General features: G+C 46.5%; 1 protein-coding gene across 1 annotated transcript in view; it reads right to left on the bottom strand.

Annotated features, from left to right (window-relative positions):
* Window positions 1–26,162, bottom strand: part of Smyd3 (SET and MYND domain containing 3) — a 523,810-nt gene that overhangs the window by 497,184 nt on the left and 464 nt on the right. The gene's annotated exons all lie outside the window — the stretch shown is intronic.

Genomic DNA, 26,162 nt, shown 5'->3' on the forward strand with positions numbered 1-26,162 from the left:
TGTTCTTCAGCCTTTACACATAGAAGGGGAGGAAGGCAGCTTATAAGCTATCAGTTCTTCTCTGTTTTAGTTGGTTTCATGTAACTATAACAAAACACTTCCCCAAGTTACTACACAAAGAGAAAAAAGGGTTATTTTGGCTCACAGTTGTGAAGGTTCCAGTCCTAGATCAAGCACTCCCATTCCTATCAGCCTACCGTGCCAGTGTATTGTGGCGGCAACAGATGGCACAACAAACCACTTACCTCGTGAGCCAGGAAGCAAAAGAAGGGCCCCACAGTCCTTTTGGGGGCTCATCTTCAGTGACCTGAAGACGTCTACAGATTCCACCATTTCCCAAGAGCATCATTCTGGCAACCAGGTCTCTAACGCACGGTCCCTGGGATATGTAAGATCTAAACTATTAACTCTCCTTTTGTCAGAAGAGATCTTGCTGTATGCAAGAACCTTACAGGTTAAAAAAAAAATTATACGTTCCAAATTTCCGAACAAAAACATCCACCTCCACTCAGCCTCTGCCGCGTACAGTCTTATCCCTAACTCAAACCAATGCACAGAACAGTATAAACAAATTGCTCAATTTGAGAACCACAGATTATAAAATGGGCAGTATCTCCGGATCCTCTTGGGGGAATCTCATTATGTAACGCTGAAAAAGCAAGGGAAACAGAGGTTCCAGCATGACTCCCTATGCCACAAAGTTACCGAAGTGCAAGACACTAGATGAGACATCCCAAGAGCTCGGTAAAACAACAAATCCCAAGGTTGTCCTCAGAGCTGCAGGCAGAGGAGGCACAGCCAGGGAGAGAGGCAGACGGTGACATTAGGGGAGTGTACCACAGCACAGGAGAACCAGGCAGTTCAAGAAGAGGGAGGGACATGGAGCCCAAGGTCACAGGAGACAGGCTATCACAGTATCGTAGCTGGTATCACAACCAAAAGATACACAAAAGCAAACATGCACACTACCCCAAGGGACTGAACAAGAAATGTCTATACGACCCCTGACATCCCAGTGCTGTGTACACACCCAGGAAAGATCAGAGCAATATCCACAACAATGCCAAACGCAAACGTTCAGAACAGTAATATTCACCAAAGCCATATATCATGATATATAAAATGAGCCAGACAGAAGAACAAATTCCACATGCGTAAAAGAGCTGAAAAAGACAAATTCAGAGACAAAAAGCAGACTAGAAGCTACCAAGGGCTGGGAGCTTTCAAACAAAAAAATTTTTTTTGTATTGAAAAAAAAGAAGATTCTTCCATTCAAGGTGATGAAAGTTTTGAAAACAGAATGAAGGTGGCTTCATAACACTGAATGCAATTAATGTCACTAAATTGCATTCTTAAAATGAGTAGAATGACAAACTTTATGCTATTTCAATACAAAAAGAACATTTAAAGAGCAATAAGCTAATATGAAGGAACCTAAGAAAATGGAGAATATATATCAAGAGTATAAAGTTATTTGCAGTTACCATGGTAACAGCTACTGTGATTCGGAGTAGGATGAGCAGTAAAGGTGGAAAGAAGGGTTTTGATTCGGTAAGTTTGAGAAGGAGATCCAAGAGATCACACTGACATTTGAGCGCAGAGGATTGGGAGAAAGATGGACTGAGTGTGTCAGGGACTCACAGGGCCTAGTCCCAAAGCTCTCCTAGGTACCAGTGGGTTTAGCTTGCAGAAATGCAAGACAGTGGTGCATTCCTCCCAAAAACGATGGCTTCCCAGCCGGATAATATCAAGACAACCACATGTTTGGACTATAACGAAGACAGCAGACAAAGCCAGCCCTGAAACAACCATAGAGGACTGTCCACCCATGGAATTTTCCTAACCCACAAGGAAGCAGTATTTGCCACCTAACATGACATAAACCATCCAAAGAAAGGGTCTCAGACAAGACTGAGCCCCAAACTGATGGTGCCTAGATCTCCCCAATGATTGAAAATGTTCAGGGGAAAGGGATATTGAATGATGTTGTGGAGATGCAATCTGAGACATACAGATCTGGGGAAAGCCAAGGGAGAAAGGGGAAATTTTGTCAGTAACAGAAGACACAGAGGATACACACAGAGCAGAAAAGCAGCAGCAAGCAGGGTACACGCTTCCCTGTAACTGTATTCACACACCACCAGACTGTTCGCTTCCACGTGATTAATTTCATTATATAAATTTCTCTTTAATAAAAAAGTTTTAAATAAAGCAATCGACTGTATTGCATCAACCCCTAGTTGGAACCACCAGATGTGAACAAACAAATAGGACGGTTGAAGAAATCTAAGTACTGAATGGACATTTACTGATACTACAGAACTAGTAGCTGAGTACCATGATACTTGCCTATGATTCCAGTGACAGCAGGAAGGAAGGGCAGATGGGTCTTTCAAAAATATCTTATCTCAAGCCTGATGTGATGGTGCATGCCTTCAATGAGGCAAAGGCAGGCAGACCTCTAAGTTCAAGGTCAGCCTGATCTATAAAATGAGTTCCAGGACAGACAAGGCTACACAGAGAAACCCTGTCTCAAAAAAACAAAAACAAAACATACACTCAGACAGGCAGATATAACAGACATAAATAAAACTTTTTTAATTAAAACACCTGGTGGGTAAATGGTAAAATGCTGGCCAAGGACACGCAATCCCTAGGTTCAAATGCAGCAATACCCCCCCCCATACATACACACAAACACACACACATTAAAACATAAATAAGCAAAGTATCATGCTCCTTCATGGGGTCATCAATCAGCTTCAACAACTATTTTTTTTAACTTTATAAAATGTTTAAAAGCCAGGTCTGGGGTAAGAACTCAGACAGCAAAGTGCTTGCTGCACAATTCTGATTACCTGACTTTAGGCCCAAGAGCCCACATGAAAGAAACTTGGCAAAGTGATGCATTCTCATGATCCCAGAAGCTGAAAGGTAGAGACACATAGATCCCTGGGACTCACTGGCCAGCCAGCAGAGCCGACTGGGTGAATTCCTGTTGGGTAAAAGACTTTGTATCAAAAAAATCAAGGTGGACTCCACCTGAAAAATGATACTCAAGGTTGACCTCTAGCCTCTACAAGCATGTACACACACTCAACACACACACACACACACACACACACATACGCACAACACAACACACACACAGATGCATGCACTCATTCACTCAAAAGCCTTGGCATGGTAAGACTATAAACATCTACATACTCTAAAAAGAATATGGGCTCTCACTTTTCTGTGTAACCATGTGATGACCGACTCTTCCATTCACACCACAAAGCCTTCTCCATCAGGTGAGCTCCCCTCCCCTCTCAAAGGCCTCATGAAGAACAAATCAATGAGGTAGGCCATCCTTGGAACTTCAACTTCAATAGCCTGTAGCCATAGCTTATGGAGGCATTTTCTCAAATGGGGTTCCTTCCCCTCAATGACCCTAGCCTGTGTGAAGTTGACAGAAACACCAGCAGGCACAACCACCCAAACTCATGTTTTCACTACAGCAACAGAAAACAGTCTGACACAAACAGCTACAACCTTACTACAAAGTACCCAGCCATGAACTAATAGCTACACAGTTTTGGCCAGTGAAACTAAGGCAACAAGGGCTGCAGAGACAGTAGAACAGGGAAAGCGCCTGCCTTGTGACCGTGAGGACCGAATTCAGTCATCACCCGAATAAAAAGGTGTTCTGTGGTGGCTTGTGACTCCAACACTGGGCTCAGTAGGAGACCTGATCTCACAAAGCAAGGGGCCTGGGAGCTGGGTGCAGTGGCTCACGCCTTTAGCCCCAGCACTCGGGAAGACAGATGGATCTCTGTGAGTTCAAGGCCAGTCTGGTCTACATAGTGAGTGCCAAACCAGCCAAGCCTGCCATACACACACATACACCACGACCCCCAAAAAAAGATCACAAGGAGAATGGCACTTGAGGACAGCCAGCCTATACTCAGACACACAACACACACATACATACATATACACCCCACACACACACCACACACACACATACATATACTACACACACACACTACACACTCACAGACACATACATACACACTACACACATGGATCCACACCACACACTCACAGACACATACACATATACACATATCACATACACATACATACATACATACACCACACAGACACCTATATACATACCACACATACATACATATACCCCCCACATACACAGCACACACACACATACATGCATACACCACACACACTCACAGACATATACACAGACCACACACTCACACAGACACATACATACACACCATATATTCACACAGACACACAACACACACACACACACACACACACACACACACACGCACACATCACAAACTAAACCAACTTGTTCCAGGGCTTTATGAGAGCAATAACCCAAGCTACAGCGGGAAACAGGAATTAGTCCCAAGAATGAAAGCCACATACGTCTCAGAAGAGCACTGTCACATAAGATCTCGGGAGTCACCAGTCAGGGACAGAGAGAAAAAGATTGAACTCCAGGGACAGACAGACCAAGGAAGTGTCCAGACCCCAGGGGCTTTCCAGCCCCGAGCAGTTTCTCAGGTGCTAATAAAGCCAGGCAAGCCACACTTGAGCTTTCTTCTGACCTACACTGTCCCTGCCCAGACCAGGGTCCTGCAGATTTAGATGGAGCTCACTCTTCACAATGACTGAACTAATTTTCCACTGTACCCAGCTAAGTCTGTTTTCAAAAGTGTTAAAAGCTACCAAGGTTAATGAGAGCCAAGGAGGCCTTTCCTCTGGTAACAAGTACATCTCGGTGATGTACGTGAACCTTAAGGAACAGGCTGAACTGTTGCTGAGTGCTCAGAATCTGGTTTGTTCATGACACATTCACGTTAATTCAAGCAAAGCACTAAAGAACGATGAGTCATCACTGAAACGGCAAAGAAGCCAGGTAGGTGGCTCCTGCCTATAATCCCAGTTCTCCCAGGGAGAGGCAAGGCATCAGGAGTTTAGAGCAAGCCTTGGCTGCGTGAAAACCAAGGCCAGCCTGAGCTACATGAGGTCTTGTCTAAGTAAACAAAGAGATGAAATGAGTTGGCGAGTAAAGAGAGTCACTGAGGGGTCTGGGGGAGGTGTGTGGGGGCAGAGTGCTTGCTGGACACACCTGCAGCCTAAGCTTAGAGTCCCAGCACCCACACAAAGAGCCCAGACACACACAAACACACATGCACACACACACACATGTGCACACTCACAAGCTCCCCTGCTGCTCTCTAACAGCTTAAGGTCTTATTTTCTTCGTTTCTTTTTTGGTTTTTCGAGACGGGGTTTCTCTGTGTAGCCCTGGCTGCCCTGGACTCACTTTGGAGACCAGGCTGGCCTCGAACTCAGAGGTCTGCCTGCCTCTGCCTCCCCAGCGCTGGGGTTAAAGGTGTGCACTTTTTAAGAGGGCCGGGAGACGTGTGGTGGTATGATTCTGTTCTCTGATACAACTTCTCTCAAAGCTAAATACAGACCATGGTGTGATTAACACGACACAGCATAGAAAAAAAAAACAAAACAAACAGCTGAAATAACAATTCCTGATAAACATGGTAATTGGTATCTCTCTCTTTTTTCTCTTTTGCTCCGGCCTGGTCCCTTCATTGTTTGAAGCCGTTTTAATGGAACGAAAATAACCTCAACACAACCCAAGTAATTTCCTTAGTTTTGGATAACGATGCACGTTTTTTAATGCACCATTATTTATTCATAATTTTAACAGATGTCAGGCAGAAGAAATGTGTTACGATATTGCAGAGAACACACAATTTCAACCTGAATATGAGCAGACACACCTTATCTGGGGGGGATTTATAAATTAAATCTTGTCTGTCCATTTTCCCCAATACCTGCAACAGTTACTGTTTTAATATTAATGTTGTACTGCCACCAACGGCATAATTGCTGTTCACATATGACAGGTTTCCACAGAGACAGAAAGGTTGTGGCCTCTGAAGTCAGGCACAATTTGCTTTCTAATTTGGGAAATTAAAACCCCTCCAGTCTTCAGTCTCCTAATCTATAAAATGTTATTTACACTGAAAAAAAATATCAGAAAATTCTGGACGGTTAAATAAGATAACACACGTGAAGGCCCGTGGCATCGAGTCAGACTCAGCAAATATTCCGCTCACCTCATACCCGCGTGGTTGTCACTCTTGCTTATCATTACACACGGCATCTCAGGCTTTGTGCTCAGTGCTAGATGTGATCCTACAACACAGCACTTTCCATTACTGTCAACCCCATCTTACCATTGTGAAAAAAAAAAAAAAAGAGTTCAGTAATTCATCTGGTTCATATAATAGACGGTATAACCAAAGCATTAACCAGAATCTAACCATCGTGCACCTCAACATACAGGACTTTAAGAACCACCTGTAATGCCCCGGTCTGCTGCTTTGTACTTGATTGTTAATTGTTTTGCCCCCTGTCGTCTGTTTGCTGTTTTTTACGAGCAGACACTCACGTACCCCAAAATGACATTTGTAATCCTTGTTCCCAAATTATCCCTAATTGGCTGAATAAATGCCTACACACCTTGGAAGGGCAGACATGAGGTGGGTGTGGCCAAATCGTCAGGCTTTGAGGAGAGAAGGATCACAGGTAGGAGAGAGACAGATAGGTACAGGAAGCCGAAGAAAGAAGGAGAGCCACTCCGAGCACTCAGTGAGACAGAGGCAGTGGCCTTGATCTCTGTGAGTTCAAGGCCAGCATGGTCATACGCACACAATAAGTAAGTGAATGTAACTTTTTAAATTTAATTTTTAAAAAGATGTAAAGAGTCAGACATTGTGGCACACGGGTGGACCTTTGTCAGTTCAAGATCAGTCTGGCCTACATAGAGAGTTTCAGGCCAACCAGGGCTACACAGTGAGACCCTCTCTTTTAAAAAATATTTTTCTTCCACAACTAATAGCTGTTAAACGGAATGTGACGGTAGAGTGCTCAGGCGGAAGGAGCATAACGTCAGGTCAACCTGGCCTACTGAGAAAAACTGTCTCAAAACAAAAAACAATGGGTAATATCAGATCCATAGCCCAACAGACATTGTGAGTGATGCTGTGGGTAACTATGGTAACTTCAGAATTTTTCAATCCGAGAGGAACCAAAGCATGTAATTCTTGTTTTTCAATTAACTGGTCTTTCGTCTCTCAACAGTCTGGGCTGAGCATGCCACGTGTGTGTAACTGCACAGCATACAGTTTGACCCTCACTACGGTTCCGTTGCATGGGCGGAAACCATGCCATTTCGTAGATGAAGGTGAACACTGACCTGCCCAAGTCACACATCTGGCAAGCAGAGCTACTCAAACGTAAGACGCCTTATTCCAAACACAGTGTTCTCGTTGCCTTGTAGACACACAGAGGACCAAACGCTGACCGGGAAGCGGCCTGTAGGCTGGGGCGTAGCTCGATGGCCGAGCACATGCTCAGGACGCACGGCCGTTGTCCTGCACTCCATCCTCGCTCGGCACCACCACCCAAAGACGTCACCTCAGCTCGAGGAGACCTCGCACCCGTAATCCCAGAGCTCACAGGTCAGGGGACTGCACACCATGGCTGGCCGAATCTATACGGCTCTGGGCCAGCCGAGTTTCCTGCCTCGGCAGTTCTCAGCTTCCCAGTGCTGCAACCCTTCCACACAGCTCCTCATGCTGTGGTGACCCCAAGATGAAATTATTTTCGTTGCTATTTCATGGCTGCAAATTTGCTGCTATGAATTGTAAACAAGTATCTGTGTTCTCCGATGATCTTAGTTGACCCCTGTGAAAGGGTCATTCATCTCCCCAGGGGTCGCAACCCATACACTGGGAACCACTGTTCTATCTACACAGCAAGAGCCTGTCAAACAAACAAAATAGTAACCTCACAGCACACTCATTTCGTCAGCAATCCAAGCAGATCTCTGAATTACAACCGTTGAAGAATGAGGTTAGGAGGGGAACCATTTGACAGATGGAGTACTTAGCTAGCATGTACAAACGCCTGGGTTTCATCAGCACCAAATAAACAATCAGACAGACAGACAGACAAAAGGTGAGAGGGAAGAATGAATGTAATGAAATACAGAACTAGCACCTAGACCTAAAAGGAAGGCAGAGACTCTCTAAGATGCTGATAAACAAAAGTATACCCCAAAGCCAGTGGTGGTGGCACCTGCCTTTAATCCCAGTACTTAAGAGGCCGAGGCAGAGAGGCAGGTGGCTCTTTATGAGTTCAAGGCTAGTCTGGTCTATATAGAGAGTTCAGGACAGCCAGAATTACATAGAGAGACTTTGTCTCAAACAACAACAACAACAAAAAAAAAAGTATGTACCAAAAAAAAAAAAAAGGATTTATATGCACTAGAAGAGAAAGTTGCTTAGAAAAAGAACAGGAAATGCCCTGCCCCCAAGAAATACTTCTGGGAGGAATGATCCACCAGGACATAAAAACAGTGCTGTCTCCACTCACCTACCACTTAACATCCCCTGGACACAGCAGCCACAGGATTCACTGACCTCAGTAAATCTATCTCCCTCAAGTGCCTTGCTCATGAAAGTCTACGCATTAAAAGCTGAGTTACAAATTACAATCAAATCCACCTATTTGATCTGTGACTGTAAAATTAATCACTGAAGGTAGTTATTACCCGGATAGTGTAATTCAAACTAAGCCTGGGAGTTTTAAAACAGGCTTATAAAAGTTTATGTTGGCATGACCTGAATACCTCGGCTGAAACAGGAGAGAGACTTTACCATCAACCAGTGTGATACAGGTCAAGTTCAAGAACGTCCGCTGAAAAGCAGAGCTGGGACAGGAGAGATGGCACTTGCTGAGGTGCTCTGAGGTCAGCTTAGGAGAAACAGCAGAGACGTTAGGCAGGCTGCTGCTGTTATTTTCAGTATTTACGTGGAGGTCAGAGGACAACTTGCGAGAGTCTGTTCTCTACTTCCTCCTGTGGGTCCTGAGACTGAACTCAGGTCAAAAGTCTTGGCAGCAAGCTCCTTCATCCACTCAGCCATCCCATCAGCCCCCAGCAATAAACTGAGAAGTTATACCAAACACCCCGAGTGTTCCCTATTTATAATTCTCAGAATAACCATAAGGGCCAGGCAACAAAGGTCAACATGGGCAGGTAGCTCAGCCTAAGACATAGTTGAGAATGTAACACAAGCGGAGCCCAAGCGAAAAGAGGATGGACTGGTCCAAAGCCCCTGACCAAAATGACAAAAGCAAAGCAAGTGCGAGAATTGCAGCTGAGCCCAGGACCACAGTCTGTGCTTCGTGAGCTGAGAATCAATGACGAAAGGGATATTTAAGGACAGGGATGTACTTGGCAGAACAGAGTGTCATAAAATGGCCCTGCAGGTAGACAATCAACTGAGAAACAGCTCTAGAAAGGGCTCTTGCTGACATGTAATAGACACATGACAGAAACAGGGCTGACGGCACCAAGTATCAAGGGTGCCTTCAAGCTGCTCAGGCCCTTAGATGGAGGTGTCCTTGTTGAACAAAAACAATTAACAGCTCCCTCAAGGCCACACTGTAATCATGTCTGCACATAGACAAAATGTGAGCACTGTCCAAAACACAGAAACAAGCCAACAAGCCCCCTCAGAACTGGCTTGTGACTGCTGTTCCTTTACCAAACAGAGTATTAGCCTCATTGTACCAAGATACCAAGTCATGGAATCCCTGTCATTTGTTTGTTCGTTTGTTTTGAGACAGGGTTTCTCTGTGTAGCCCTGGCTGTCCTGGAACTCATTCTGTAGACCGGACTAGATCTGGCTGTGTCTGCCTCTCAAGTGCTGAGACTGAAGAAATGCACTACCATGCCCAGGCTTTTTTCTTTCTTTCTTTTTTCCCCTAACCCTCAAAAACACCTAACACAAGGCATCTCCCACAATAAATCCCTCTGACATCTCGTGAGACATCTCACAGTCTCCCCATGAAATGTGGGTTCTCTCCTGTAATACAGTGTGCTCCTGTGTGGTCTGGATGGAGGACACTGGCCAGGATGGGAGTTCCTTTTGGGACAGTGGCAATGAAAACGAAGGGATGGAATGAATGTGCATGACATTCCCAATCAGAATGGAAAGAATGGGTAATAGGCAACTTAAGAAAAGGAAGAGGGAAATGGGGATGGTTTGTAAAATGTCTGCTGGGCAAACCTGAGAACATCCAATCTCCAGGTCCACGGGAAAGCCAACAGGAGCAGCACACACCTGTAATCACAGCAGTGGGTACGAGGAAACAGAAGGATCCCAGGGCGGCTGCAGAGTGAGAGGGAGCTACCCAGATGGCTCAGCAGGCAAAGGCACTTTCAAGCAAGCCTGGTGACCTGAGTTTGATCCCCAGAACCCGCATGGTTTAAGGAGAGAACCAACTCCTACAAACTTTCCTCAGACCTTCACATGCGTGTTGTTGTTTGCACACATACATATAAATGAATAAACAAATAAAAGTGAGTAAAACAATTTCCAAAATAAGTAAATAAAATAAGGTGGAGATGGGCAGTGAGGAGGCTTAGCAGGTAAAAGAGCTTGTGCCATAACCCTGACATCCTTGGTTCAAGCTCCAGATTCGTGGAAAGAGACTCCCAAAAGTTGTCATGACCTCTACATGTGTACTGTGTCACAGGTATGCCCAGAGGAGGTAGTAGTGGAGGGAAGGAAGAGAGAGACAGAGAGAGGGGGAACTCATATGAGACAGAGACAGAGAGACAGAGAGACAGAAAGACAGAGAGACAGAGAGGGGGGACTCACACCATTTGGGTGTGTGCACATCACCCAAGTGAAATGCTATGAAATTAGAATATGTCTAGTTAAAGTCACTCTTCCATCTACAGACTGAACAAAGAGGAAAATGTTTAGTAATCCATTAGCAAAATGAAAATTACAATGTCTGGATCCCACCTTAGCCCAAGGATTATGATGCCTAAGAATTTCCCGAGCGATTCCAGCCCATAGCAAGCACTGAGGATCCCCGCCTTCCAGTGCCTGTGGCTGAAGCCTGGGGGGACACGGAAGGGGCAGTGAGGGGGCAGAATTATCAGGGCAGAAAGGGAAAAACACGGTGGAGGGCGAGTTCAAATGGAGTGATTCCCAGACACATCCACAGTTACAAAAGGGACGAAAGGGGGCCACAGATGGCTCAGCACTGACGAGCCTGCTGAGCTTGAAGAAGACTGAGTTCAGTTCCCCACGCCCCTGTGAGGAGGCTCACAACCACCTGTGACTCCAGTGCCAGGGTATCCAGTGCCCTCCTCTGCCCTTTGAGAGCACCTGCACGCACATGCACACCCACATACTATATTTAACGAGTGACAGGAACCAGAACTCTTTTGAGGCATGGTCTTATCTTTCTATGCACCCTTAGCTGGCCTAGAACTGGTAATCCTCCTGCAGCTGCCTCCAAAATGCTGGCATTACAGATGCGCACACACCTGACACACGCAGGGATTTCCAACTGGTTTATGGAAGCGGGAAACACAAGCAAGTGGTGAAGGCTGTTCTGCATTAGCAAACCCCCATGAAGGAGGCTTGCGGTCTACGGTCCCCAGAGGATGAAAGAACAACAAGACTGTCCAGAGGGGCAGCTGCGAGGCCTGCTTCTGGAGAGGGATCCCTCAGTGTTTCCTGCCTGCTGTTTCTACTTTGCCACCTGTAAGGTATTCCTTTGAGCAGGAAGTGATGTCCAGGTGGCTCTGTGAAATCACAAGGCGGATAAATCATGCAGGTGTCGAAGAGTCTAAGATCAAGGGTTCCATCCTAACCTTTTCTCAAATGGGCTTAGAAGAACATCTGAACATGCATGACTCTGGAAGGTGATGAGAATTTTCTAGTTGATAACAGTGGTGGCCGCCTAACGTTTTAAGACAGTGTCTCACGTGTCCAAGGCGAACCTCACTGTGTAATGGAGGGTGACTTGAACTGCTGATCCTCCTGCCTCCACCCACTGGGTGCTGGAATTACAGGTGTGCGCCTCCAAGAGCAGTTAGCTGCAGTGCTGAGGACTGACCCCAGGGATCCGAGTGAGCTGGGAAAGCACTTAGCAAAGAGACTAATCTGCAGGCAGGCTGTGAGTGAGCTGGGAAAGCACTTAGCAAAGAGACTAATCTGCAGGCAGGCTGTGAAACAGTTTAACAACACGGAACTGTAGCCTTAACCAGAGGTAAAACAGTGGGCTGGAAAGAGGGCTCAGTGGTAAAGAGACCTTGTTGCTCTTGCAAAGGACTGAAGTTTAACTCCCAGCACCCAGGGGGACCCACAAACATCTGTAACTCAATTTCCAGGAGCTCTGACCCCTCTTCTGACCTTCCCCGGCACCAGGGTGATGCACAGACATACATGCAGGCAAAACACTCACGCACATAAAATTAAGTTAATTCTTTAAATTTCTAATTCAGAATTTTAAATGGGTAAAATGATAAAACTTATGTTTCTTTGTGTCACTTTGAGTGGAGGGTAGAAAATCTGAAATATGCCTAAACAGCGCCGTCTTGTTTCCAGAGGGAACAAGGCAACCACAGTGGCAGCAAACACGGTCTAAAGAACCGTAGACCGCAGAACTGGGACATAGCTCAGTTAGTGGGGCACATTCCTGCCATGGGCTTAATCCTCTTTACTGGGGAAGGGGGGCTGAAAAGTTTGTTTTTTTTTTTTAAGTTTCAGAAACCATGAACCCTTCCATCTCAAATATCCTTACTTCCTCATTTCAAACGAAAAGGTTAAATGGAGATTCAGATTAAATCACTTACCAGATTTATCTACAGTAAAAATTAGGCAAAGTAAAATAAAAAAAAAAAAAGAGGGAGGGGACTATGAGCTTTTGCAAAGGCTTCGCCGCCTCCCGGCCTCCATGGGTGTGGTCCTTGGCAGGACTGCTGCCCATATTACCTGGGGATCTCGCCCACACATCCACACACCTACACCTTGTGTCTTCTGCACCATCTAATCCAGACACAGGCTGGACGGATTCTCCAGCTGTTTGCCTCTCCCTAGCCCCGCCCCGCCCCCAGCCCCGCCCCGCTCAGCCCCGCCTCCTGCACTTCAACCGAGTAGGAGACAACTTTGAAGGACTCATCTCCAGTCCTTACACACCTTCACTCACACAAACCAGCACTAACGTGCTGCCATTCTGTGCACGTCACGCTCGATCTTTATGAAAGCCACGTGAGTGCTGCAGGTCTGCATTCCCGGCACTCGGGAGGTGGAGGCAGGAGGATCAGGGGGTCATCCTCCTCTACCGAGCCAGCTGGGGCCAGAATGGACTGAAAGACTCTGTTTAGAGAAACTAAAGTAGGCCTGCAAGATGGCCACGTGATCCAGCCATCAAGCCTGAGCTCCCGAGGTATAGAAGCGAATTCTGCCAGTCGTCTTTGACCTCCACAAGTGCTGTGGCACACAGCCAGTGAGACAGCTTGAATGAGGATAACCCTCCCGTGGGCTCCTATGTTTGAGTGTTTGGCCCCCAGTTGATGGGACTGTTCGGGAAGGATTAAGAAGTGTAGCCCTAATGGAAGATGTGTGTCCCTTGGGGTGAGCTTTGAGGGTCGTGTTCAGTGTGCGCGCTCTGTCTGTGCACCTGGGTGGGAGCTCTTGACCGCTCCCCCAGCGCCACGCCACTTTGCGTACTGCCATACTCCCTGTCACGACGGTGATGGACTCCTACCCGCAAGCCCCAAATGAACCCTTTCTTCTAAGCTGCCTTGGTCACGGTGTTTCGTCGCAGAAAGAGAAAACTGATTCACACAATAAAATTAATGATAAATAAATGTAATTTAACAAACACGTTAAAGAGAAAAAAAAGTAAATCAATGAAAGAAATAAAATGCCTACATAGCAAAACCAAAAAAAAAAAAACAAAGCCAGGGGATGGCAGGATGGCTCAATAAGAAAAGAAAGGCTACTCAAGGTGAAAGGACAGGGGAAAAAAACCTTTCACAGCAATAAATCACACTTTAAAGAGAAAAAATGCATAAGAAAATTACTTCCCCAGATCAAACCAAGTTCAAACATGACTATCAACCATTTGCTGTGACTTTAATTCTGAACATACGGCCACTGTTTTTGTTTTGGGGAGTTTGTTGTTGTTGTTGTTTTAAATTAAGGAATGTATTTTGTGTCTGTACGATACTGGGGATTGAATCCAGGAATCCTGTTTGCTAACCAACCTACCAGAGTTAGACCTAGTTAATAAGTTGGGAGAGCAGCTGTTGTTTTCCTTTGGGGGGGGTCGTGGGGGGCTGACCACATACTTGCAATAGTCTTTCTGCCTCAACAGTCCAAGTTCTGGGAATACACGTGTGAGCCACACATGCCAGGCTTGGTTAATAGGTTTTCATAGCTGAAAACTCAAACGGCTTTTCTGGAGAGTGTTTGTGTGCAGTTCGCCTTGCTGTCCACCAGAGGGCGCTCTGACTCTATTCTAACTAAGACGGCAACAGGCACTCTAAAACTTGATGTGCAGGATCTTCAGATGTGGGATATGAAGGTATACGTAGAAATCGGAGCATAGAGACTTCAAATATTCTCACAGCAAGTAGTTATCGAATAGCCAGGTGGCCAAGAACGCTAACGTACAGAAACCGACTCCCTTGAATATGCAAACAAGTTCCACAGCCACCTTGAAATCAGACCGAAAATGTGTATCCTGCTTCAGTGTATGATAAGCCTAGAGTGGCACCTGGCTGACAAGCTTGCTGATACTGACGCTGCTCACCCACAGACCATCACCCAGAGCACCTCGAACTGAGTTGAGAGCACAATAAATTTCCAGCTAACTCATATAAAAGCTAGCGAACTGACTGTAATAGCGAGTGCAAACATCTGGGGAGATGTCCACCAACCCTGCACCCTCAGATTCCTCAGTGAGTGTTCTCTGGGGCGGCCGCTACGCCTTCACCTATAAAACCTGCAGGAGCCTCCGACGGGCACGTGCCCTGTAGTCCTGTCAGGGGTCAGGGGCGCCCCTCCCTCCCTGCCATTGCCCCTCCATCTGTGCCCAGGCCCTTCAGACAACACCATGTGACCCATGAGGAGGAGCCTAACACACTCTGGGTGGGGCTGTGCAGGAGAGCATCTCCTGCAGGCACAAGTTCTGAGTCCATTCCCAGCCCAGGCGCACACATGTGCACACACGCAAAGCAAAGGGGGCAGGGGGCTTGCAAGATTTAGTTACCTTACATCAACAAAACCTTGGGTGACCCATAGGGAGAGTGTTCGGATTGCGGTAAGAGGACAGAAGTGCTGGGTCCGTCGCCCTCCCTGAAGCGGGTTTGAGCGGCAGGACCCAGACAACATTCTGTGGAGCCGCAGCCTTGTCATCCCAAACAGGCAGCTCAGTCTTGATAGGCCCACAACTGCACTTTGGAGTGTAATGTCCCTTTTCCTCAGGACTCATCACTTTTCACGCCCAGGCTTGCTTCCACCCTTACTCAGCCTCTACCGTCAATGAAAGGGCTAAGCCCCGCCCCCTTCTTCCCTGTGCCCACAGAGACCGGAAGTGAGCATTTGATCCCTGGAACTGGAGTTACAGATGGTTGTGCGCCACCACGTAGGTGCTGGGAACTGAATCCAGGTCCTCCTCAAGAACATCAATCAGAAAGTCCTCTCATTGGCAGAGAGCTCACAAAGCAGGCCTAAGCTAGCGGCCAACACCCCAGGCACTGGGCTCCTGCCTGCATGCCCAGCACTAAACTTCCTGGTGACCACATCTGGATGGTCCACAGCAGCAAACTACTCGCCTCGTGAGGGCTCTGAGAGGGGCTCTCTCCCAGCTGAAGATAGTTTAATTCTGAGGACTCCAGAGCCCAGAGACTTGTTTGGGGCTTACAAGAAAGAAGAATGCAGCTGGCGCTCCCCCTCCCCCAGCTGCTCCTGCTTGCTGTTGATGCAGTTTGATGAGAAGCTGAAGATATCCTGAAATGAAGGTTGGACTTTCCACAAGGAACCTGATGACCCTGACCAACAGGAAAACTACGCCCCTTCTCCCCACTAACCTTTTTCCTCTCCTATCTGGTGTTGGGGTGCTGGAGGGGGCTGGGGTGGAGAAGGAGAAAGAGAAGTAAGAAACCTAAATTAGGTTTTAAAAAGTGCGCCAACAAGTCTCCTTTAAAATCCAAAATCTTTGTAAAATTACAAAAAATCTCTTTAAGTTTAAAGTCTCAACTGTGGGCTCCTGTAAAACCAAAATTAAATACTTCAAGAGGGAAGAACCAGGGCACAGCCACAATTCTAACAAAGCAAACATAAACTCTGTGGAGATAACTCAGTGTCCAATGTCTGGGCTCCTCCATAGGACCCGGGCCACTTCTCCAGCTCCACCCTCCGCAGCACACAGCTGTCTCCTAAGAGCGGGCCAGCTCCACTCCTCGCTGCTGCCCTTGGCAGCTGCCCCAAGGTACCGGCTGGTGTCTTCCTATGCAACGGGGCTGCACTTTCACCAGCAGCCTCCCCTGGGCTCGTTGCAGGAACTCCAAGCCACCACACAGCGCCAAGCCTCAGCTGCACTCCAGTTCTCCCTGGGTGACTCTTAAGACTGCCAACTTTGGCTGTGAGCATGAGGCAACCTAAGCAACTGTGCACTGACGGTGAGGAAACACTTCTCAGGGCTCACCTCACCAGGGCTGGTCTCTTTCCCCACCCCACCATCCCACCCAGAGACAGGCTTTCTCTGTGTAGTCCTGGCTGTCCTGGAACTCACTTTGCAAACCGGGCTCCGCCCGCCTAGCCAGCATGGTATCTGTAAAAGCAGAACTCCAGAAGTTGAATGAGGAGGAACTGCTAGACCCAAGCACAGGCCACCAGCATAGGGAACTCTCGAATCAGGAGCAGGAGGGTCAGGTCAGGGACATCCTCAGCTAGAGTTTGAGACTAACCCTGAACTATATAAAACCTGGTCTCAAAACTAAAATCTAAAACACAACTGCCAGCTCCAGCCTGGCAAAGCTAGGGCGAAAGCCTCATGCCTATAATCCTAGCATCCTAGCCTGGAACTCACTAATTAGATTAGGATGGCCCCAAACTTGTAGCAGTCCTCTGTCTTCATCTCTCTTGATCCTACTGAACTTTTTTTTGCTTAGAAGATATAACTTGTGTGACCGGTGTGGTGGCCCACACCTTTAATCCCAGCACTCAGGAAGAAAAGGCAGACTGATCTCTGTGAATCTGAAGCTAACCTAGTCTACATGGCAAGTTCCAGGACATCTTGGGCTAAATAAAAAGACTGTCAAAAAGACAAACCACAAGAGAGTGACAGAAAGGTTGTGTTTATTTCTCATATATATATGTCTTTGTTGTTTATGTGTTTGTGTGCATGTGTGCAAGTGTACACAGAAGACAGAAAGCAGCTCTGGAGAGCCTACAGCTAGCTACCCAATTTGGGTACTGGGGACAAACGCCAGGCCACCTCAAGAGCAACAATGCCTCTCAAGTACAGAGCCAGCTCTCTAGCCACAAGAAGCACGGTGGCTGACACCTGAAATCCCAGAACTTGGAAGGTGGGAGGAGGAGGAACAGGAGTTCAAGGCTATCCTCAGCCACATAGGGGTTAGAAGCCAGCCTGGACTACAAAAGACCCTCCTTCAAGAAACCAAAAGATAAAAAGATAAAAGGTTTATTTCAAATTAGGATGTTTAAATAACTGTTTTACAATATTTCAGTTTTAATTTCTTTTACTGTTCATATCAATAGATAAGAGCCATATAAAGAAAACCTTTAATGCCAGGTATGGTGGAATATGCCTGTACTATCAGCACTTGGAAGGTGGAGGCAGGAAGATCAGTAGGTTAAGGTCATCCTTGGCTACCATGGTGAGTTCCAAGTCAGCTGGGGCCATAGACTGTATCACAAAAACAAACTTGCCATTGTCCTCAGCAGCTTTTTTTTTTTTTTCCAAATCTTCCTACTGAATCTGTTTTAATAATTTTTAGACCTGTGAAGAGGCCACCTCAAATGACAGCATATGTGAAAGGCAGCCACCATCACAGGCCACTCTATGCCGTGAAGATCAGAGGCAAACACGAACTCCACAGACGACAGGATCTCCGACATCAGAAATGACAGTCAAGCAGCAAAGAACCAATCGGAGAGCAGGGGATAAACGGGCAGTACAAAGGAAGAAATCTGACATCTCCGAGACAAGCCAGCGGGATAAAGGCCCGACAGCTGGGAGCTGGCTGGTCCTGAACGGTTCACCATTTGGGAACCCAGGATTAATTAATTACTACTGGAGAAGTCTCTACTGTACTGAGTTAAGGTTCCATCCTCTACCCATTCCATGTCCTTCTGTTCTTGAGCCCTCCGAAAAAGCACCAAGCAATCTGGAAATGGAGACCAGCTTACTGTGTCCACAGAACCCGTCTTCATGTCTGATTAAGAACGTCCTCTGCTGTGGCATTCACACGGACCAAACGTTTTCATGCTCTCCGACTCATCCTGTCCGATTAGTAACATCCTCTGCTGTGGCATTCACACGGACCAAACGTTTTCAGGCTCAGAGCTCAGCCACACGGCCCTTTCCCAAAACCTCCTTGCAAAAGAAAATAAGCAAAACAAAAGGAATTATAACTGCCACCTACAAAGAAACTTGGAAGTCATGTCCACAGTGTCCTTTTCCACCCACTTAATTATTGGTAACTCCACTTCATTCCATTACAGGTCTCTGACCCTCAGGTAAACCCATCAGCCATTACCAGGAATGTCCAAAGCCTGATTTCAAAACTGTTTTACAGTCCTAGCCTGTATGACCATGCTAGTCCATCCACCTTTAGGGCTTCCTTCTGCGGGAGGACTTTTATGCCTTCAGTAAGTGCCTTTTGGCCAGCAGCAGAAGTCACAAAAGTGGCTATTATATAAACCCGAATAATGTTCCCTTTAAAATAAAATTTTAGACATTTATTTTATGTGTATTAGTGTTTTCAGCAGCTGCTGTCCCTCTTGGGGCTCTGGCATTTATATACCTTCACAACAGTCTCCAGGATTCCGAACATAGAGCTCTCTTCAGCTGACAAAACCATACCCTTGCTAGAGCATGAGACAAATCATAGTCAGCTGCTGTGGACAATCTGAAGCAGCCCCATATCCCACACCTGGGGTTAAACAAAAATGTATTCCCATAACACTTCTGCTTTTTGTTTTGTTTTTGCATCAGTAGTCTTCCCTGCAGGTATGAATTTGGGCTGAACGCGTACCCAGTGAAGAGTCAAACACCCTGGAACTGAAGTTAGAGAGTTGTAAGCTACTGAGCCACAAGTGATCCTCACTGCTGAGCAACCTGCACCCTGCCCCCTCCCCATGTATCTACACGCTAAAGGGGAGGTGGGGGCTTCACGATGCCCACTTGGCTCTCTCCTCTCACTTGTGCCAGAAAGCACTTTACCTTTGTTAACTATTCATACAATACCTTTCCTGGTAAGTTTGCTTCGAAAATTTACCCAACACCTCAGTCTCTCAGATTTCTGGTTTTTTGTTGTTGGTTTTTTGTTTTGTTTTGTTTTGTTTTTTTCCTTCTAACATTTTTGCATGGCCTAAACCAACACAAATAGGACTTCTAAGCATATACACTTTGAGTCAACCCGTTCCATGACTACTCTACCTTAAAACTGGCACTATCACAAACTTTACTAACATGTGACGGTTTGAAAGAGAATATCACCACCTCCCTTGGGCTCATATATTTGCATGTTTAGTGCCAGGTTGATGAACTGTTTGTGGAGGCTTAGGAGGTGTGGCCTTATTGGAGTAGGTATGTCCTTGTTGGAGGAAGTGTTGTCCTATGAGGTTTCCAGAGCCCACACCAGGCCCCGTCTATCTGTCTGTCTGTCTGTCTGTCTCTCTCTCTCTCTCTGCAGGCTGCCTATTGATCCAGACACACAGCTCTCAGCTACTGCTCCAGTGCCATGCCTGCCCCCTTCTCTCCATGACCATAATGGACTAACCCAAAACTGTAAGCAAGCCCCAATTAAATGTTTCCTCTTATAAGCTGCCTTGGTCGTGGTGTCCCTTCACAGCAACAGATCAGAAACTAAGAAAGAAAGAAAAACTGAAACAGGCTGCCGTGGCTTCCTCCTGTACTAAAGAAGCTGAGCCAGGTCTTCTATGAGTTCAAGGTCAGCCTTCAGTACGTCTGGAGTTCCAGACCAGCCCACACTGAGCAGCTTAACTGGTTAACTGCTTGCCAACGCCAGTGTAAAGCATTCAATCCCTAAAGACCTACCCAAAAAGAAGCCTGGTGTATTGCACATTCTTGTTACCTCAGAGCGAGAGAAGCCACGAGGGAGCCTGGTCTACTTGATGAGTCCAGGCCAATAAGAGACTCTGCCTCAAAATAAAGAAAGTATGTGTGTGTATGTGGGGGGTGAGGGGGGGAGTTATGGGTGTGCGTGTGTATGGACAGCACCTGAGACAGTGCCACTCAAAGTTGTCTTCTGGCATCCACACAAACACACGCACATGTAACACCCATAAACATGTACACACACATACACACAAAAATACTATCAAAAGGTCTTTAACCAGACACAGTGGTACATGCCTATAATCCCAGCACTCAGGAGACAGAGGCAGGAAGATCAGAGATTCAAATAGCTACATTGTTGGTTCAGGCCCATCTGGACCATATGAGACCCTGTCCTCAAGAACCAAAACGACCTTTCATCATGTCATTCTGCAACCATCACTTTCCTCTAACCTCGTTCCCTGCCGCAGAGGTTACGATCCACCATCACACCTGTGGTTATGGACAAGCTGGAGTTCTTCCCTTTCCCCACGATCACCCCCGCAACATCCCTGGTCGGTCCAATGCTGGCTACTGCCAAAGGACAGAAAGCATGACTCTAAGTGTTCAGAGGTTAAAACAAGCTTTAAGAGGCCCCAGAACACTTTGTATCAAGCTCACATTTCAGAAGGCATTTCCCTTTTCTTTCCTAGAAAACTATCCCGAAACCCCTAGGTCTGTGTCACTTAGCAACCACTTCTGGCTGTCTCACACCTCCTTTTTCAAACTTTTAAAGGTGCGTGTGGGCTTCACTATGTAGCACTGACTGGATTGGAATGTCTTACAGACACCAGGCTAGCCTCGAACTGTTTCCAGTTAACATTCAGATTTTTAGCATAACTCCTTACCAGACTGGTCAGAGTGGCTGCTCTGAAGGAGGTTTTTCTCCAGGGTCTTCTGAGATACCCTGGATGTCATGTGGCAATGCCTCAGATGCTGGTGACTTTCTGTATCGTCAAGGAGTAAGACAGTCCCAGAGCCAGACTGGGGCCTTCGCAGCATTCCGCTCCCATCCCTGGTATCCGCAGCCCTACACTGTCCTTTGTCGTGATACCCACTCTTCACTCAGTCGCTGACCTCCTCCCTCCACCTCTCGGACAGCATTTCACTTCCTATGCAGCCACTTCCTTCTGTCACCGGGGAGCTACAGCCAGCACAGTTCTCTCTTCCCATGATTCTAAATCGCAGGGCTGGGGGTGCAGCTTGGCAGCAGAGTCCTTGCCTGACATGTGCAAAGCCCCGGGTTCTATCCCCAGCACTACAGAAAAAAGAAGAGATCCCAAACAAAGAGAAAAAGGAATAGAGACAAAGACCCAACCTGGGCTAATATCACCTGTCCTTCAGTCCATCTAACACCTCCCGGAACCTAACACCTCCCGGAACTGCAGACGGGTGGCCAGACACCAACACACAGAGCACGTAACTCCCATGTTGCGTTCACCAGACATTTGCCCACGTCTTTCCCCAATCCACACAGTAGAAGGAAGGCCTTCCCACTTCCAAGCCATCTTCTTCCCTCCTGAGAGGCACAAAGCCCAGACCCTTAGTGACACATGAAATGCTCTTTGACCTACAGAAGGAACTACTCTTAAGAGTTTGTCCACAGACTGTATGCTGCAGGCTGCAGGTCCTTCCTGAACTACCCCCAAATACCATCCTTTTACAACAATTACCATCTGCTCTGTACCTTGTAAGCTAGAGTAGAAAGGTCAGACTATCTTACTTGTGGTACACGGTGGCACACGCCTTTAATCCCAGCACTCAGGGAGGCAGAGGCAGGTGGATCTCTATGAGTTCCACGCCAGGCTAGTCTACAAAGCAAGTCCAGGACAGCCAAAGCTACACAGAGAAACCCTGTGTGTGTGGGGGGGGGGGGTGGAGGGGGAGAGGGAGGTTAGACAGTACCATGGTTAAAAGACCCACAAAGGGCTGGAGAGATGGATCAGCGGTTAAGAGCACTTGCTGCTCTTCCAGAGGTCCTAAGTTCAATTCCCAGCAACCACATGGTGGCTCACAACCATCTATAATGAGATCTGGTGCCCTCCTCTGGAATAAATAATAACATATAATAAATCTTAAAAAAAAAAAAAAAAAAAAAAACTACAAAAACAAAATGATTACAGTGAAGCGACCAGAAGATTTTTAAATTTTCATTCACGTGTATCTATGTATATGTATGCATGTGTCAACAGATACCTGCACAGAACAGGAGAGAGAATCGAATCCCCTGGAGATGGAATTACAAGTGGTTGTGAGGTGCATGACATAGACGCTGGGGATCAAACCTGGGTCCTCTGGAAGAACAGGAAGTGCTCTTAAACTTCAAGTCATTATTTCTCCAGACCCCAGAGTGAAATTTCACACGCCGCATGTAACCAAAATAAGCTGAAAGAAAGCAACACTCACTTTACAATCCGTCTTTTGTATCAGCAGCAAACTAAAAATGTGTGCAACAGCAGGGAAAAACAACACACAAGACTGCAAGTCACAATTTCATCTTTTTCTTTTCAAGTTGCTAGGCAATCACTCCACCTCAGAGCTCTATCTATGGCCTCTCCATTGTCTTTACCACTCTCTACATGAAAAAAAACAAGTCATTCCTTAAGGAGAAAAACAAGAGATACCAGGAAGCAAATTCAAGTTTCTCCATTAAGAAAAAGAAAAAGAAAAAAGAAGAAGAAGAAGAAGAAGAAGAAGAAGAAGAAGAAGAGCAGCAAAAAAGAAGAAGGCAGACATGCTAGTACGTGCCTATAATTCCAGCACTTGGGAGGTAGAAGCAAGATCAGGAGTTCAAGGTCATTCATCTTTAGCTACAAATAAACAGACAAATGACAAATAAATACTTAAATGCGTGCTAATCAAAGCACTAATCAAATGTAAAGCAAAGCAAGTGGAACCTTATTACAATCATTTCTAAACACTTATGAATTATAATATCTGTTCTCTTGTTCTATTTTCATCTCCTCCCAAATGTTATGAAGTCCATGTTCTATTAAGTTATCCTATAATAATTCCAATGTAAGACAGAAAGGCTAACCAGGTGTGGTGGCACATGCCTTTAATCCCAACAGTTTGGGGGGCAGAGACAGAAAGATCTCTCTGAGTTTGAGGCTAGCCCAACCTACATAGTGAGTTCCAGGACAGCCAGAGCAAATAGTGAGACCCTGTCTCAAAAAAGAAAGAATGAAGAAAGACAAACAGACAGACAAACTAAGGCAAGCTAACAGTCTGTAAGCTGGGCACGGTGACACAAACCTTTAACTCCAGCAGACAGTACATCTCTGTGAGTTCAAGGCCAGCCTGATCTTCACAGTGATTTCCAAGACAACCAGTGCTATAGAGACTCTGCCCCCCAAAAAAAACAAACAAATGAGAACAGTTTACAAAATAATCCTTCCAGACTCTCATTACAAAATGAGAGCGATGTGTGCTCAGCATGAGGACCACAAAAACTCAACAATGCAGCAGCTTCTTCTCGCTACAAGTGACAGTGGATAAAAAAATAAATAAATAAACAAATGTCACATGCAAGGAAAAGAACATGAAAACTTATCCTGTGAAAAGTGATACTCAGTAGTGAAAGCAAACCTCATTAAGGATGTACCAGCGTTTCCCTAACGAAATCTTCAGCTGCAATGATTCCCAAGCAGGCAGCTGAGAACCCTCCGACCACAGAAATGAGTGTGTTCCTGAAGAGCTATAACGCAAGTGAATTCTGCTTTACAGATAGCACTGGCAACCCAAAGTAGGCATAAAGCAACTGTTCCGAGTAAAGAATTAAGACGCAAGTATCTATTAACCAGAATGAAGGATGCACGTTTGGAGTCACGTCAGGCTGCCTCCTACTAAGTCAGGTAAGGTACAAGCAGTGGCCTGAGCTCAGCTAATTCATGAAAGAGAACAAGTCTCCCACAACAGTTAGTTTCCCAAAGAGCAGCAGCAGGGTCCCGTGCCCCCCGTGCTGGGGAAATGTGCAACTGAGGGACACTGCCGGGCTACAGCCCAACCACTGCACAACAGTTCTGACTTGGTTCCTGTCAATCTTCAGGTCTGAGTTTCTCCCAGCCTTAAAGCAGTGCTGAGAACTCCCCAAAAGCCTTCCAAGAAATTCCTTCTGTCCTTGAGTCACCCTGGTTCTTGAAAGAAAAATGTTAAAAGTAATGATATAGTACATCAAGAGGCATCGCTACCATAAAAGAAAGGCTCGTGCACTTTATTCTGAAAAACGGGCAATTCCTTGTAGCTTACGACTCAAAATCAGCTCTGAAAACGATTAATGTGTGTAGAGATCCAGAATTTCATACAGAAAAAAAAAAATCAATAAGCTATAAAAGCGCGGTGGCATACACCTTTAATCCCAGCACACAGGGAGGCAGAGGCAGGCGGATCACTGTGAGTTCCGGGCCAGTCTGATCTACAGAGCAAATCCAAGTCAGTCAGGCTACAGAGAAACTCTGTCTTAAACGCCATCCTCCACTCCCCCCCAAAAAAACGTATCTCAGGCTGGAGAGATGGCTTAATAGTTAAGAGTACCGGCTGCCCTTCCAGAGATGGTTCAAAAGACCATCTCTGATAATTCCATGACTAATCTGTCATTGTTTGTGCTCAAATGTTTCTGTTCTGCCCAGTGAGCAACACAGCAGTCAAACTGTGTCTGCAAGGAAGCCTACAATCATGCTTACCACTTCGGGTTAGAGAACCGGAGCAGTAAGCCCTCCGCTATGGAGCGCGGCACACCTTCACCCTGAACACACTCAAAAGTATGAGTTTTCTGTTGAGATTTTAGAGAGAGACAGAATGATCTACAGAGCAAATCCAAGTCAGTCAGGCTACAGAGAAACTCTGTCTTAAACGCCATCCTCCACTCCCCCCAAAAAAAACGTATCTCAGGCTGGAGAGATGGCTTAATAGTTAAGAGTACCGGCTGCCCTTCCAGAGATGGGATGCAAGACATCTGGGGCCAAGTCTCGAGGGGAATGAACTGCTTTAACTACACAAACTTCAAGCCACTCTCTCAATAAATCATGTGCACGCCTGCATATCATTGCTATTACTTCGGAAAATAACAGCTAAGATAACGACTCGCTAACTTTAAAATACAAACCAAAGTCCTCAGTTGTAAACCAAACAAGAATACTGTGGAAGCCGAGCAGTCAAGGCCCAAGACTTTATTTAATCAAAGCACTCAGGAGGCAGTGGATCCCTGAGTTCAAGGCCAGCCTGGTCTACAGAACCGGTTCCACGGCAGCCAGGGAGACACAGAGAAGCCCTGTGTCGGTGATGAGGGTATGAGAAGAAAGAATGGTAACGGTGGACTACCCCCACCTCTTCCCAGCCCAACCACTGACTGACTGACGGGTCTGGCAGTACACATCACCCTACCTAAACGGAGCCCTGCTCCCCAGGGCACTGTGGGAACCGGATGTGTGTTGAGAGAATACAAATCCTACGACTACACACGTACGTAGGGCAGCGTACCCTGACACTGTGCTTCCCGACTTGCCGAACACCGTAAAATGAACTGTTGCATCTATGCGGAGGTGGTGACTTACGTTCGTCCGCGCAGCCACCAGCAGGCGAGGCACGCCGTGACCCCTCCGTAACCTGCGCACTGTCTGCATCTGTGTCTGTCTCTTTTGTTGCACCGTAATTTCCATCGGATCGGCTCCTTCACGATACCTGGTTCCTCTCCCGGTGCCCACGCCACACAGAATCACGACCAGCAAGGGACGGCACAAACACCGGGCTTCTCCCGCCTCTCTCAAGACTGGCCGGGTGGGCCCTCGGCTCTGAGCCTGGCGTACACACCCCCTGCTCCTCCACACACACCCACGCACACACACACACACACACACACACACACACACACA

This window comes from Meriones unguiculatus, chromosome 11 (genome assembly GCF_030254825.1).
Source record: "Meriones unguiculatus strain TT.TT164.6M chromosome 11, Bangor_MerUng_6.1, whole genome shotgun sequence".
In the NCBI taxonomy this organism is placed as follows: domain Eukaryota; kingdom Metazoa; phylum Chordata; class Mammalia; order Rodentia; family Muridae; genus Meriones; species Meriones unguiculatus.